General features: G+C 45.5%; 1 pseudogene; it reads left to right on the top strand.

Moving 5' to 3' along the window:
- Positions 1 to 10,541: 10,541 nt before the first annotated feature.
- Positions 10,542 to 11,033, top strand: LOC144488666 (RNA-binding protein 3 pseudogene; annotated as a pseudogene).
- Positions 11,034 to 11,260: the final 227 nt, after the last annotated feature.

The following is an 11,260-nucleotide window of genomic DNA, read 5'->3' as shown; positions in this document are numbered from 1 at the left end:
GGCAAAGGCCATGAAGGAATCGGGGAAGAGATGGACAGAAGTATTACCCGCCATATTAATGAAACTCAGAGCCACCACAAATCGGACCACTGGGCTGACACCATATGAGCTAATGACCAGAAGGGCTATGCAACTGCCCGAGTCCATCATTACCGGAGGGGCAGATGTAGGCCCATTACGGGACAGGATTAGACGATATGTATTAGAATTAAGCTCCCAATTGAAAGATATGTAGAAAACAGTACGGGACAAACAAATAGCAGTAGATGAGCACAATGAACTAGAACAGACCCCGCAGGTACCCCCGGCGGGCAGCAAGGTTGTGGTAAAAACATTACCCGGAAAACCTGGGTTCGCCCCCAAATGGAATGGCCCCTATGAGGTTATCATCAGTGGAGACACCTGTGCCTGCATAGATATGCAAGGTAGGGGTGTCTGGAAACATTGGACTCAGTTGAAAGAATACACTGGCACCAATTGGAAAACATGTAATATGCTCAATTCACAGATACGTGAGACGGCTGACCTCCAAGCAAGCTGAATGGATTTGCGGGAAGTTGCGCACGGGCGATATAGCCTTGGAACCATTGTATAACGGTCACACGGATTATTCGTAAGTGATAGGATGCTTCTCATGCTGTTTTTCACGACCCTGGCCCTGTTAGCCATAGTGGGAAAGTATAGATGGAACTTTGAGGATTTAGGGATGAAGCACCGTGAACATCTCTGTAACGATGACTCTGCCTATTGTATGAACACCTTTGCGTATATATCTTACCTGTATGCATCACAATCAAATCTGACCAAGTGTTGGGTCTGTTCACACATTCCCACGCACGGAGGAAAGGGAGGAATTCCTTTATTCCCTACCCCTTTATCAGCTCCGGAAATGATAGAATGGATTTTAAATCAGAATGGAACCCAAGAAGGGACAAGGAAACTGACATTCAAAACCCCATCGGGTACCACCATGCAGGGTACATTTAATATCAGCAACAGTGATGTTGTTTTAGGGCTCGGGGGCGGAGGGTGCATTTTATCGACCTTTAAGAAACATTACCAACCCAGCTACGACAGATCAGATTACCCACCCCACTTCGTTGTGAAAAATCAACAAAGGGGATCTATCTGCCTGACAAGAAATGGAACCATACCTGTTGGCCGTAGCTACTGTATACAGCAGATTAATGTCACTAATGACGCTTGGGCCATGGTACAGGTCACAATCCAGTGCCCCATAGCCACTGTCCCGGTTAGCCTCTCCTCCGCTTATGTAAGTAGGATGACTAGCACATAGTGGTACCTATTTTGTCTGTGGAAACAATGCCGACCTGTGGCTTCCCTGGAATTGGGCAGGATCGTGTTATTTGGCATATGTGGTGCCCTATATTCCCCATTACACTGACTTACGGGACCACCCCGAGATACACCTGCTTAGGGCTAAGCAAGCCATTAGTGAGACAGAACGGTTCTTCATGATAGCCTATCCACTTTATGGGATGGCTAAGGCAGCACAGGAACTTATGTGGATGGCCTCGACCCTAGAGAAAATTGCAAATGAGACTAAAGACGAGTTCGAGGAGGTGAGCACGGCCGTCTCTGAAGTATCAGCAGAGGTCGTAGCTATTTGGACTGTGGCGTTACAGAACCGATTGGCACTCGATTATGTGCTAGCCTCCCAAGGAGGAACATGCGCTGTAGTTGGTTCCGAATGCTGTCCGTATATTCCAGATGCTTCGGAGAATATAACTCGCTTGGCAGATCATATTAAACACGTGGCGAAAACAACACAGGATGGGGGGAACTAATATCACAATTATAGCCCCCTGGGCTGGCTGGGGCAATGGTTCAGGTCGTGAGGTTCATACCTGATGCATGGATTGATTGTATTAATTGTAATTGTAATTGCTTGCTGTGTTTGTATGGCATTATTGAACGCCTGTTGTAAAACGGTAACAGCGCGGATTATGCCGGGTGCAAGGGTACAGGCAGAGGGGGAAGACCTCCTGACAAAGGAGCTGGGCCCATATGCTGATAACATTTGGTTCTGAATTGGTCATGGGACCATGCTTGGACCTGGCCCCGGCCAAAAGGGGGGAATGAAAACGGGAACGGGCTAATGAACTTTGTAATACTTAGAGATTTGTAAAAAGCATTGTAGAATTGTTTTTGTGTCTGTAGAACTTGTTTTCATGTATCCAAAAACAGATAAGAGAAGCAGCTGTCCCTGCTGTTGCACACAAGCTTATGATTTTCCCAGCTAGCTGTGTTCAGGAATGTGACTAACCCAGCTAGTATCTATTTTGTGTTCTTTCATATTATGTACTTCTGTTTAACACGGTGGAGCTTACATGCATGCCTTCTGTGATCGTATAACAATAGATTCATATATATTTATTATATACTATTTATCCTTACCGATATAAATTGCTATCTCGGCCCCTGTACTTCAGTTAACTTGTTTGTACAAACTTATAATCTTGTATGCTGGATAAACAAACCACAGATGTCCGCCACATAGAGGCGACAGAACAGCCAGTCGCAGCCTTGAGATGGCTACGATTACACGGACTACGTGGAGGACGGAACCGCCGAGGCAGCAATAATCGTGAGAAAATGCGGACGTGACCAGGGGCGAAAATATATGTATAAATATCTGCTCTTAACTTGTATTCGGGGAGAAGTCTAGAGAACTGCTTTAGGGATCGGACTTCTCCCACAAGCTTGTGAAAATAAACCACTGTACTTTGACTCACGACTAGTCTCAGAGGTATTATTTACCTACAACAGAGGTCAATACAGGCGTGGCCATATCGATGGTGAGAGAATCATTGTCCAGTAAAATTTGCACTGGACTCCAACCCTTAACTTTAATCAAGACTTCAGCAAGACTGAGGACTTATACAGAAGAATCTCTGAGAGTTCTGTGTACAACCGTCGTTCCTGTCTCTTACGAAAAGCAACTGGTTTGATTATCATTAGTGGTAGTGGAGGGCTCGGGCCTGAGCCTAATGGGGCTAAACTGATTGAGAGAAATCCACCTGGGTTAGGTAAACATCTTCCAGTTAGAAAATGGTCGCTTGAGTGAAGTCTTGCTGGAAGTTTTCCAAGAAGGGCTAGGAATCATTAAAAAAGCCAAAGCGACATTACATGTTGATCAGGACACAGTCCCATGATTTTGCAAGGCCCACCTGGTACCGTTTGCTTTAAGGGGAAAATTGGAAACAGAAATTAGAAGACTAGAACGAGAAGGTATCATTAAACCTGTCCAGTTTGTGGAATGGGCAGCACTGCTGTTCCTATTTTGCAGCCAGATGGTTCAGTCCATCTTTGCAGGGACTTTAAACAACCAATAAACTGCTATTAACAGCTGGACAAATACCCAATTCCCCAGATCGAGGATTTATATGCAAAGTTGTCAGGGGGACTCATATTCTCAAAATTAGATATGAGTCATGCTAATTTGCAGTTGCAGCTGGATGAGGATTCGCAGAAATATTCCACAATCAATACTCTAAAGAACCTCTAACAATACACAATGTCACCTTTTGGGGTATCGTCAGCCTGCTTGATTTTCCAGAAAACAATGGAGAACAAGGTTTACCTCAGGTTGCTAATTACTTGGATGGTGTTCTCATTACAGGTAAAACAAAGGCAGAACACCTACAGAACCTGGAGGAAGTCCTTAGTCATTTTTCAAGAGCTGGCGTGTGCTTAAGGAGGGAGAAATGTGTCTTCTGGGTACATCAAATGACCTATCTGGGTTACAAAGTGGACAAGTCAGGTTTACATAAGAACATAAGAACATAAGAAATAGGAGCAGGAGTAGGCCATCTAGCCCCTCGAGCCTGCCCCGCCATTCAATAAGATCATGGCTGATCTGAAGTGGATCAGTTCCACTTACCCGCCTGATCCCTATAACCCCTAATTCCCTTTCCGATCAGGAATGCATCTATCCGTGATTTAAACATATTCAACGGGGTAGCCTCCACCACTTCAGTGGGCAGAGAATTCCAGAGATTCACCACCCTCTGAGAGAAGAAGTTCCTCCTCAACTCTGTCCTAAACTGACCCCCCTTTATTTTGAGGCTGTGCCCTCTAGTTCTAGTTTCCTTTAGAAGTGGAAAGAATCTCTCCACCTCTACCCTATCCAGCCCCTTCATTATCTTATAGGTCTCTATAAGATCCCCCCTCAGCCTTTTAAATTCCAATGAATACAAACCCAATCTGCTCCTTTAGAGGACTGGGTGCGAACGATTAAAGATGCCCCAGCTCCCACCTCCATCCAGGAGTTTTGGTCATTTTTTTGGACTGGTGATGTACTACGGAAAATTTATACTAAACTAGGCCTCCACCTTGGTTGTGCTACATCAACGGCTAAAAAAGGATCAAGCTTGGGAATGGTCCACTCATCAAGACCTTCAAGAAAATAAAGCAACAACTGTCATCGTCGAATGTCTTGGCACATTAGGATCCCAAAAAGGAGTTAGTGCTAACCTGCGATGCAGCATCGGGACAGTGTTAGCACATAGATGGCTAAAATGGAGTGGAATGCCCAATAGCATATCAGTCCAGGATCTTGGCTATAGCAGAAAGAAAGTATGCACATATTGAAAAGGAAGGGTTGGCGGCAGTATTTGGATGAACACACGTAAGGTGCATTCGGCGAACACAACAAAAATAGTAGAGAAACTTCACACCTCATTTGCGACGCATAGGATTCCGGAGGTGCTAGTCTCTGACAATGGGCCAGTTTTCGACAGCCACAATTTCACTCGGTTCATGAAGTCGAATGGGATTTGACATATCAGGATGGCACCATACCATTCATTGTCAAATAGCTTCGCAGAGAAAGGGGTCCAGACTTTAAAAGCTGGATTAAAAAATAGCCAGCAGCATCAATGGACACCAAGGTCTCCCATGGGTTATTTGACTATAGGACAACCCCCCCAATGCCACTATGGGAATAACAACTGCAGAATTTCTCATGTGCAAATGACTCCACACCAGATTAATTTTGCTATTCTCAAACCTGGGGGTGGGAAGATGGAGAAGATAAAAGAAGCTCAACACAACAGCCATGACAATAGTAGTTAGGAGAGACAATTGAAGGCTGGTGAAAATGTTTGGGTAAAGAATTATGCAAATGGTCGCGTCTGGTTACCTCGAATGGTTGAGTCTAGGACAGGATCTGTATTCTTCAGAATACGCATGGGTGGGGGTTTGCTGTCAGTGGGACCAGAAGATCCCACTGGCGGGAAGACCCAGAAAATCTCACCCATTAACTAAATATAAGTTGTTGAAGTTGCAGGTGGCAGCAATGGCATGTTGAGAAAACCTAAGGGAGGGATTTTCTGGCCCTTCTCACTGGTGGGATCGTCCAATCCCACCAAAGTCGATCCCCTGCGGCATGTTCCTGACAGCAGTATGGGCGAGACACACAAAAAGCTGTAGATATTGATGGGACTGGAAGATCCAGCCAGCAGCCAACAATGAGCTGCCTCCTCAAAACGTACCACAGAGGGAAGGGGGGAAGGTGCAAATTCCAACCCTGAGCCTCTCGAGACACTGGTGGGCAGTCCTGATAGCTGATCCTGTGCCTGTATACGTTGTGCTGGAGTCATTATCTCATGTGAATTGGATCTCTGTAATATGCCCTCTGTCTATGGAGCTGTTAACTAGCTGAACAAAAGGCAGCAGCAACTTTGCCTATTACTGCTGGCGATGGTGGTGGTGTTGCTGCTGTTGCTCCACTTGTTCCTCATCACAGGTACAAGGTAGAGCTGCATAAGCTGCTACAGTTAGCAAAGGGATAATAAGCAGAAAGTAGTTGTCGCTTTTCAGACTGGCATTAAGAGCACTGCTCTTTTTGATAAATATTGAGCATACTGAGCATAATTCCAAAGTGTGTAGATGATAGAAAACTCAGAAAAATAGTAAACAATGAGGAGGAAACTAACAGACTTCAAGAGGATATTGATAATCGTGTGGGCAGAAGAAATTTAACACAGTGAAGTGTGAATTGATACATTTTGGTACGAAGAATGAGTAAAGGAAATATCAAATAAATGGTACAAAGGGCACGCATGAACAAAAAGACCTGGGATGTGTGCAAAAAATTTATGAAGGTAAGACAGGTTGAAAAGGCTTTTAAAAAACATATAGGGCGCAATCTTACTACCTCGCCTCGCCTGGTGATCAGCATGGTGAGCTGGGTAATAGCATGTGAAGCTAAAAATCCAATTCACGCCTGGGGCGAAATGGTTTGCTATCTTCCAAGCCCTTTCTAATGTTGCAAACTGCTTGTGGGGGTGGGGGGGGGGGGGCAGGGGCGAAGGTTTGTTGTGCCGGTCTGGGAGTCCTCAGATCAGGGTCACCGCTGACTTGGAGCTTGTGTTACACACATTACCATGGCAGCTGAACGACCCTCAAGGAATTGTATATGTGGTTGAGTCCCACTAATGTTGTTCTGGTTTCCCTGACATCCATCTGCAGGACAGGCTCTGTGGTTTATTACAGCCATTCCGTCCCGGGCCCAACTAATAGTTACAAGAACCAGGCCTGGAAGCTGTTGCCCCCCGCCCCCATTGATCCTCCAGAAGGAACTCTTCAGGTGTAGGCAGTAAAATATAACAAAGCTTACTCCAACTTATAAATCAAAGAAAAAGGTTTATTAAAGTCATTACCTCAACACTTGAGGCCTCACACTGGGCCATTCCAAGCAACTTAACAATTTCCAACGGGTTCTTATTTATATTGAGTCAGCGGATCATCACATCATTTTGTCATTGGTTACATAGGCTATTGGGTCAGCTGACCCTTACAGCTTGTTACCATTGGTCATACTACAACGGATCCAATGTTATCATCGGTTACGTTCTAACACCCATAACCCCCAGAGCAAATGTGGATTTCGCATTTGAGCCAGTAGAGCTGACAGTTATACTTTTAGCTGCTGTACCGAAGGAGGGAGACAGCCGCCTGTGGCAAGGCCAGCTCAGGCGAGAGGCCACAGCAGGAGGACCGCGGGGCCACAGGTCAGGGCCAGGATGCAATCACTCATTGGCCTGAGGGGGAGGGGGAACCAAATGATGGCAGAGACATAGACCCTGGTTCTATAGGGCCTGCATTTTCCCTGATAGTCTGCCAGACACCATGTGCCGTTCAGACTTGCAGTGCCTTGATGAAAGCTACCTGTCTGGCCTGCCCAGTCCACTTCAGCCCTGGGGGTCAAGTCGTCCCTGCTCAGCAATGGCTATGAACCCCAATCAGCTGGCTGGCTCAACATCTCACAGCTTTGTTTGCCAATTTGCCTACCCTCGCTGGCGACTCCCACCTCACCTTGCTGCTGGCTGCCTGGCTATAGCCTGCCCAGTCCTCCTCAGCCCTGGAACAAGATCAAGAAACCTGCTGCTGGCTGCATTTTCCCACAAAGTTAAGTAAAGCACAGGATATCTTAACCTTGACTGCTGCGTCTTTCCCTCCTAGTCACTTCAATGTTCAGACCAGTGTTTTCCCACTCTAAGGGGACTGAGCCAATCAGAGTCTGATGTCATTTTGCATTACATGCTGATAGGCTCAAAATTCAGAGCAAAATTTCTCACACATTGGTCAGGGGCCTCTGCCTCGGCATGGTGTGTTTCATTGTAAGTTCACCTCTGTTCTGAACTGTTTTTTCCTTCAGGGGATTAACCGAAATCATTAAGAGGCTGCTAATCACCTTAAAAGTATACTGGTATTGAGGTAGAGAAATAGCCACAACAATGTAAATGGTAGAATAGTACCATATAAAGATACAGGTAAAATCATAAAGCAATAGATTTTGTCAGAGGGTGCTGGTGATGATAGCATGCTTCTTAGAAGAGCAGCTCAAGAGCCATGCAGTGGGAGATGGCAAAAAGGGTCATCACTCCTATTTTGCCTGTTCACAGAAAATGAGGTAGGGCGGAAAATATTCCCAGTTCTCTGAAATGTTGCCAAGGTGAATATCATGACAGCTTGCCAAATATTACATTGTTACCTTACAATATATGCTCAAGGAGTTTCACTGTAAGCTAGATACATTACAGAAGGATTTGTTCACCTAATTGTCAGATGCAATGGCATGACCATGTTGTTGCTATTCATTTTGTAGTTCTGCCTTGTCCCTGATATGTGGCAAACTGTAGCAACACGTTCATGAACAACAGAAGCTACACATCTAAAGAATCATAGGATGTAGAACTTTGCTGCACAGCTGAGTGGTACACATCTTTATCAATATAAAACATGTCCCTTTTCAGTCCACTTCCAAAATTGTATGCAACAATGGTTTAAACTGAATGGGATAAACACAGTTGACATAAGACATTTCATCCTGGATGGAGGAAGAATTGTGTAGATTGTGAACGTGGATCCAATTGTTGTCTTGGCTACTTCCAAACTTGACTTTCATTATTTGTTCTCCAGTTCATTCACTCATTGGTCACAGAACACTTATGCATTGAAATAGTGAACCATTGCTGAATGACACATAATATCTTGGTATGGAAGATGTCTTTCAATTGGTGTCTTACTGATGACATTTAAACATGTATTCTTCTGATCACATAGATCTCCTTGATTAGAAGACTTCAGAGGCAAATTCCCCTTGGTCCCAGCACCTTACATCACTTTGCAACATTCCTACATTGGCAAGCACTGATGTGTGGCCAAACGGGCCACCTAAAATGGTGATTTACAAAGCACATTGGGATAATTGGACAAGCACTGAAACAGCAAACTGCAGCTTAAAAGACAGCGATAAACAGGCTGCAACTCAGACGACTGAATAAACAGGAAATAGGCCATCCCAAAGACAATGGACACTTTCTGGTCAAACATATTTGTTTACCGTAACCCCTTATTTGGGAGGGAGGTATGTGACCTATGTGCCTCCAGCACCTACAGGCATGGCCGTTGGGCTTTATTGAGATTGGTGTGGCAGCACCTGATTGGACTCTTATCGATCAGGGTGATCAAGCCCTGATCGATTGATAGACAAGAATCAGGAGACCGCCCTAAAAGGACACAAAACCAAGGAGGGATAAAAGGTGCTGTACAACAGAAGAAGCTCTCTCTCTCCCTCTCTGACCCCACGAACAAGCTACAACAACAGTGACCGTCGCCAGCAACGACCAGTATGAGGAGAGCCACCACACCCGAGAAGGAAGGAAGACCAGAGCCAGAGTGCCAGACCAGACCAAAGGACCAGACTACACAGAGGACGACCGAGACCAGTGCACAGATAAAGGCCAATATCTGCTTGGGTACTTGTCAGTCACGCAAAGTTAAGTCAAGGTCTCATATTGGAATTGAACTTTAGTATTTTCTGTAAGATAACTTATTGTTGGTTGGGTGGGTGATCATTGATTGTGTGTTTTAAATAAATATTGGTTGTACTAACAAGACGTCTACTTGCAGTTCTTTGTCCATCGTACAAGAGTTAAAACAGACTGTGTGGCAGGCACAACAATTGGCGACTCCACCGGGACATCGACAAGAAGTAACTTTGTTGCTCCGATATCGAATCCCGCAGAATGTATATTGAACGATTATTTAAAACTCAACAGGTGTAAACTCCTTGTTGGACAAGTAACTGCTTTCGGGAAATTGTTTATTGTGCATGCATTGTTATTAACAAGGAGGATAGGGTAAACTTCGTAGGTTTGCATTAGAATCCGGAAGGATTAGGACTGGAATATAGCCCAAAGCTGTACCCGCAGTCCGATCTCTACAGCCAGCCTGTAGACATTTGCATTCTAATTAGTATTCTGTAATTTGATTTCTGTGTCTGTGCACTGTTTGAGAGCAGATATCCACTCCATCTGATGAAGGAGCAGTGCTCCGAAAGCTTATGGTACTTGCTACCAAATAAACCTGTTGGACTTTAACCTGGTGTTGTGAGACTTCTTACTGTGCTTACCCCAGTCCAACACCGGCATCTCCACATCTTAAATAAATGTAGACAGAGGAAAGGGGAACATCCGACTGCCTTTGCCGGTCATTTATGGATCCACTTCATGGAAGTATATGGGAATTAGATTGGACTAGATTAAATGAAACTGATTCATCCAAATGGGCTAGGACATTAGTCTCGCACACCACAGAGGAAGGCAAGAAAGCCTGTGCTAATTTTGACCCTGCAGAGACCACACACAATGAAGCATGGGTTCTCAGACGCTTAGCCCGAGTCTGGGGACAGGAAGTTCAGGGAGCCTCAATGTCACGGTCAGAAAGGGAGGCGAGAATGCTTCCGATGAGGGCTAGCCAGGGTCCAGTATGGAGAAACGAGGGTAGAGGGGATCACCAACACCAGAGAGGTACAGCTCCACCTTACATAGCAGCCCCGGGGAGAGATAGAGGGACATTTTAATTGTGGGCAGCCAGGACACTTCACCCGAGATTGTTGGAGACCCCCACCACCACATACACGCTCCCCGAGACCACCAGGACCACCGGCTCCACCAGTTAGGCCAGCTCTAAGAGCTTCACACACTCAAGTGCGCAGCAATCCCGCCACCATGACTGAAACAGGAAAGTTGTTTGTCGGCGGCCTGAACTTCAACACAGAGGAGCAGTCCCTGGAAGAGGTTTTCTCCAAGTACGGGCAGATCTCTGAGGTGAAAGTGATTAAAGACAAAGACACCATGGTGTCCTGCGGTTTCAGCTTCATCACTTTCAAAAACCCAGAGGACGTCAGGGACGCGCTGCAGGCGATGAATGGAAAATCCCTTGATGGGCGCCAGATCCGGGTGGATCATGCCAAGAAAAGGTCTGGAGGCAGTTGCAGGTATGGTCAAGGTGGCTATAGCGGCAGCTACAGTAACAGTGGCCACAGGAGAGGAGTAGGAGGTGGCTATTGGGATAGTGACAGGAAAGGTGGCTATAGCGGCAGAGGCTAGTACAATACGGGAGACCGGGATAGCTATTCGGGTGGGTACAAGGGCCAAGGTGGATACTACTACAGTGGTGGTGGTGGTTACGGAGGCTGCTCATACAGGGACTATGACTGATCAAAGCAAGAGAAGCATTTCTGCTAGATTCAGGATCAATCTCCCACCTTGTACCTAAAATGGCTCCTGGAACCGCAGAAAGCACTATCTGATGAAATTTGTTTTGCCTGTCTTGTTAAAATGCTAGAAAACCATTTTTATCATGATTAATCTTGTTATCCAGTTGTTGATTCAGTTAACTCGTTATGAGGATTGAACATTTCATTTTTTAAAATAGGCTGTGTGGC

The sequence above is a fragment of the Mustelus asterias genome, chromosome 1, assembly GCF_964213995.1.
Source record: "Mustelus asterias chromosome 1, sMusAst1.hap1.1, whole genome shotgun sequence".
NCBI lineage: Eukaryota > Metazoa > Chordata > Chondrichthyes > Carcharhiniformes > Triakidae > Mustelus > Mustelus asterias.
The sequence above is the reverse complement of the archived record's forward strand: the minus strand, read 5'-3'. Positions and strand labels throughout refer to the sequence as shown.